Below are 5450 nucleotides of genomic sequence, written 5' to 3'. Positions count from 1 at the left end.
ACATAACATTATCTAATGGCCCAACTTTATATAAATGGTGTTGTTTAGATATTCAATATAATATAGTGATTTTAATCCCAAAAAATAAAACCAAAAAATAAAATCATTTGTATAAAAAAAAAGTGATTTCATTAAAAAATTAACATAGTTTCATGGAGTTTCTTAATGGGGGGATGTGGGAACTAGGGGGTCTAGGGCCTAAATTTGGGGGTTGTGGTGGGATGCTATGGAGTGTTGGGTGGTGGTGGTGTTGATGTACAAATTGAGGTGAATCAAAATTTACAAGGAAAAATGTGTAATGTAACATCTTTGTGAGTGCCCCAAACGAGCCATCTGAAGTTAAATGTTGCAATTAGCATGTAATGGAATGTGCCATATAGCAAGAAAACTAGAAACATCCCCAGTGCAGGTGGCAAATGTCATGGTTTTGTGGAGCTACATTTCTCCCAAGTAGCCTAGTCTTAGCAACATCCCTCTACAAGAGATGGCCATTTCCAAGACTTGAAGACTTTTTCTAAAACTAAATATGACTAAGGGATGCAGAAACATTTCTTAGACGTAGGGACTTTCCAAAGGCTAGTGTCAGGTTGAATCCTAGGTGTTAGACTTCTAGAATCAATTGAATGGCATTATTTGGAATCACTTTGATAGAATTCTAAATGTTTGATTATAGCTCCATGTAGATTTGGAGTACAAGATGTTGATTAAAGTTGTGCATATGCAAAGAATAATTATGCACCAATTATGAAAACTAATCATGTAAAATCACTATTCTTGAAGTCCTTCAAGCTTTTATCTGTCTTTTTTTATTGAAATCACTTTAAACTCAATGAAGGTTTATTTCCATAGTACCTAGCATTTTTAACAAATGAACACCTAACATGACACCATCTCCACACATAGGAATGCTAAATGTATTGCTAGTCAAGCCAAATTTAGATGCTATTCATTTAGAATTCAATTATAAAGAATAAACCACCTTCCACCAACGTGTTGAACCTTGTCTAAACCCTCGATCAAAAAAAAAAAAAAAAAACACAGAATTCATGATGTGCCATACATTTTAGCCAATTAGATTGGGATACACATTAAGGTAGAAAATGCGTCCCAAGGCCACAAAAAGATTGAAAGAGAAGTTGATGATTTTATGCTAAATTTTTTTCATAAATTTATATGGAAAGCCACACAACAAAGATTGAGAGAAAGTTGTAACTTTTTATTAGGGAGAAGGGAATGTGTGAATGTTTATGTTCACATCAAAATGACAATATCCTATAATAAGATTACATTGGCTCCTTGGCAACTGGTTTGAATTCTTATGAAATTTTTATTTATTTGTATTTTAAAACATGTATGTCAATCAATTTGTTTGTGTTTGATCGAATTGCTTAAACATCACACACTAAAATTTGATTCCTATATTAAAAGTATTAAATAGTGAAACATAATTTATTTTTCCAAATTTCTTTCTTCTTTAGTATATGATATTTAAGAGTGGCTGTGTTTGATATATGCATATATATAGGTGGTCTCTAATTGCAGGGAGGCTTCCTTGGAGAACTAATAATGAAATGAAGAACTATTGGAACACCCATCTCAAAAAGAAGTATGAAATTGCCAAGAATGGGAGTAGAAAAGAAAGAACATGTGATTCTAGCGGAGAAGAAAATGATGATATTGTTAAACCTAAGCCTGTGAGAGGTATCATGAATAATGGTATTCAAGATTATGGCTCCAAACCACTTTGCAAACTTTTTATGGATGATTCATATCCCACTACCTTTCATATAATCCCACATAACTTTGAGATTTTCCAAGGGATTAATATCAACATTGGAGGAGATAATCCATTGAATCTAAATGAGATACCAAATACAAATTCTAATATGTTTTTTGACCCATCGAATTTTAGAGTTGAAGATTATGAGGAAGGAATATCAGAGATTTATAATGGCCCACAATAGATAGATTGGATAAATGAATTGGAATACATGTAAGGAAAAAATTAGGGTTTGGACAAATGAATTGAAATACATGTAAGGAAAAATGTAGGGAAGGATCAAATATGCTTCCATACTATTAATGGTGAATAGAAACCATGTGTATCAAATTTTAACAGAATGATATGTTCTGCTGAATGGCTACCATTCTACTTTTGGCTTGTAAACATTTTGTAAATACAGTAGAAATATCAAGTTTTCATAAACACCAAGAGAAAAGAACTAAATCCACAGAAAGAATAGTTAAAATTGTATGGAAAAACAAGGGTTCTAACATTGATAGATATATCATGTAATAAGAAGCTTTCTTCATCAAAGACCATGTGTAGACATTATTTCACTTGGTGCATGGTGACTTGTTGGATGAGCTTGAGTGGTTAACGAATGAGGGCTTTTCAAATCCCAAAAGAAGTGAACAAATGCAAAATTCGAGTGTTAACCCCAATCCAATATGCAAAGTGTGCCAAAAACAATAAAATGAAACAAAGTGCATGTCTAGAGTGAATTTATAGGAAGAGATAAAAGAAAAATAAAAAATAAAAAAGCTGACCTTATGGTGTAAGACATGATCTGAGTTCATTTACTATGCACAAGCCAGATTGAAGACTCAGTGGCTTGCAATATAGGAAATAAGAGATGTAATAATGAAATAAGAGCACCAAAAAGAGCTTTTTTTATTTTGACATAATGAAGCCATGGCCATGTTTTTATTTTGATATAATGAAGCTCATGTTGGTCAAAATTTTGACCAACACAAGCATGTCTTTAAAAAAAAAATGGTTCCTTGCATATTCCAACCAATTTGACCTCATTTTATTAGATGGTTGAAAATTTTGGTCTAAAAATGGGGTCAAATGTACTAGTATCACAATCCTTGATATCATCAAACATAGAATAACTTAGGGAAGATGAAATCTCCACCATTGCTTGATTGTGTCCTTTCTTTGTTTTTCAGATCCTTGGTAGTTAGGGCTCAAGGAAAACATGCTCAATGGTGATGGTAGATTATGCATGGTCTCAAAGACCTTCTAGGTGTAGCTTCATCAAACTTTACAATGGAGGGAATTTTCCCTTGTTGAGCTTGGGTACCTATCTTTTGGACATCTTGATCTTTTGCTTCTAGTACCTTCGAACTAGTCCTCATAAGCACTATGGCTTTGATACCAATTGTTAGAATTCTTTAGAATAACTAAGAGGGGATTTGAATTAGCTATCCAAGGTCTAGATGTACAAATAAAATTTTCATTGCTTAGTAGATCCATATCCATAAAACCTTATCATGCATGCATCCATTAGATCATACAATACTTAAACTTTGTAGGTTACTATCCTAGGTCAAAACAACTTTGTAGAAATGTAAACATGAAACAACATAAGAAAATTTAAACAATTTTGATACAAGGATTTTATGTGGAAACCCAATTTGGGAAAAACCACTAGTAACATGATACTAATTATCACTCTTCTGAAGTAATGCCCCATGAAAGGCCAACCATGTTAAAGTTTACAATACACACTGTTAAATACAACCCAATTAAAGGATTTCAATCACCCCATTAGGAGTGAACCTTATTAGATAAATTTAGACCATTCCATTAAAATGTCACACAAATAAAGGATTTACAAATGACTATTAGGTCAACCTTAATCCAAAGGATTTACCCTATACTGATACAATGATTAGAAAGTAACATTAAGGTTTGATCTGATAACAAATTACAACTCACTTGCAGATTACAAATTTCTATTTCAGCCATCCATTCTACTTGACATTCACACACTTCAGCTCTGATAGCTTGTTCACCCTTCAAGAATTCATACTCTTAAGCCTTCTTTCTTTGCATGCTAACTGTAGTCACTTTTATTCGACCACTGAATGAAGCAATACCCTAGACTCCTTCTCTTCATTAAGTTCTTGCACATGTCAACCTTTCCTTCTAACCATCTCTATAAGTAGAGAATTCAGATCTTTTTCCATTTAACCACAAGCATCAATTTTAGGGTTAGGTAGGATATAATGAATCTACCCACTTTTCTATTTGGTTGCTTTAGAAACTTCTTTTACAATCTTTCTTGAATTCACCTCAAAATGTTTTACCTTGAATTCTATACCACAAACTCATCATAGTTATCTTCCACATGCTTCACACAATTCAAGAAAATAAAGTAGTCCACTTAGATTCATCAATTCTTCAATTTAACACTGTTTTCTATCACTTGGAGACTAAACTACTTTTTCACTTGGCCAAAACTAGTTCACTCGATAAACACTAAAGTTTACTAATGCTCAGCACCAACTAAACTTTACTTGGCATATACTAACAATCACTCAACTTACATTGTTTTTCATCTTTTCTCTGCACCTCTTGATTTTCACTCAACTTCTACTAATTTCTACTCGGCTTGCACTAATTACTTGACAAGGGTTGATAGACATTTTTCTTACTTGATCTTATTCCAGTATTAACTTGAGTAATCTTTCATTTCAAACTTTAACTAGATAAACAATACACTATAGTATCAATGTCTTTCTTCATCTTAGTGCTTCTTTTACATACCAAATAACTCAACCTTTCTATAGTTGCTATTGTTACCTCCTCTTTTCAAATCCTCTTTATCAATCAACTAAATGATAGCTTTCAGATCAAAAGAAAATGTCTCACCAACAATTAGCAGGTTTGACATCATTGACAAAATAATGATTGTTCCATTATAGGTTCTTCATGTCAAAACAATCTTATATCAACAATAATAACTATACCTCCAAAGAAAGTGAAAATTAATATGCCAATGACTTACTATTGCAGGACTATTTTTAGTCTCTCTTTTTGATAAATTATCTCCTCTAGATGGAATCACCCTATCCCTGTAGTTCCCTCTATGCATGAAGTTTGTAATGCCCTACTTGGCAACCCAAAAGTAATAAACCTAATATGTTACAAAGTTTACTGAATAGCTTTTTTTAAAAAATTTTAAACAACATCAAATTAACAATAATGAAAAAGAAATATATACATATACATCAAGAACACAATCAATCACAAATATAGTTTCAATTCCTCAAGGGTTCCTTCACATTGAGTCACATTAAGAAAGTTTTATTAATAATTTTAAGTCTCAATTACATTGTCCATGATCATAAAATGGTTAAACACATGCATAGTCATATAATAAAATTTATAAGTACAACTAATAATATGAAAGCACATCTAATGAATACCATCCACTACACATGTCATAGTTTATGTGAAAATAAATACAAGTACATCAATATACAATACAATATCTCATAGGATCTCAAAACACATGATACATAGATACATCAAATGAATAGAAGTCTTCAAGATAAGAGGAAGAATGATAATGGTACCACTGTATCAAGGAGCATCCAACATCTATCAATTTGAAGAGGACCCAAATGGTAAGAATACACTACCTTTCGACCATGTG

The 5450-nt window shown here is 32.2% G+C and overlaps 1 pseudogene; it reads left to right on the top strand.

Annotated features, from left to right (window-relative positions):
- The first annotated feature begins 1280 nt into the window (after positions 1-1280).
- LOC149531232 (uncharacterized) lies at positions 1281-1997 on the top strand (annotated as a pseudogene).
- Positions 1998-5450: the final 3453 nt, after the last annotated feature.

This window comes from Cupressus sempervirens, chromosome 11 (genome assembly GCF_028749045.1).
Source record: "Cupressus sempervirens isolate cs-2001-9-10 chromosome 11, ASM2874904v1, whole genome shotgun sequence".
In the NCBI taxonomy this organism is placed as follows: Eukaryota; Viridiplantae; Streptophyta; class Pinopsida; order Cupressales; family Cupressaceae; genus Cupressus; species Cupressus sempervirens.
The sequence above is the reverse complement of the archived record's forward strand: the minus strand, read 5'-3'. Positions and strand labels throughout refer to the sequence as shown.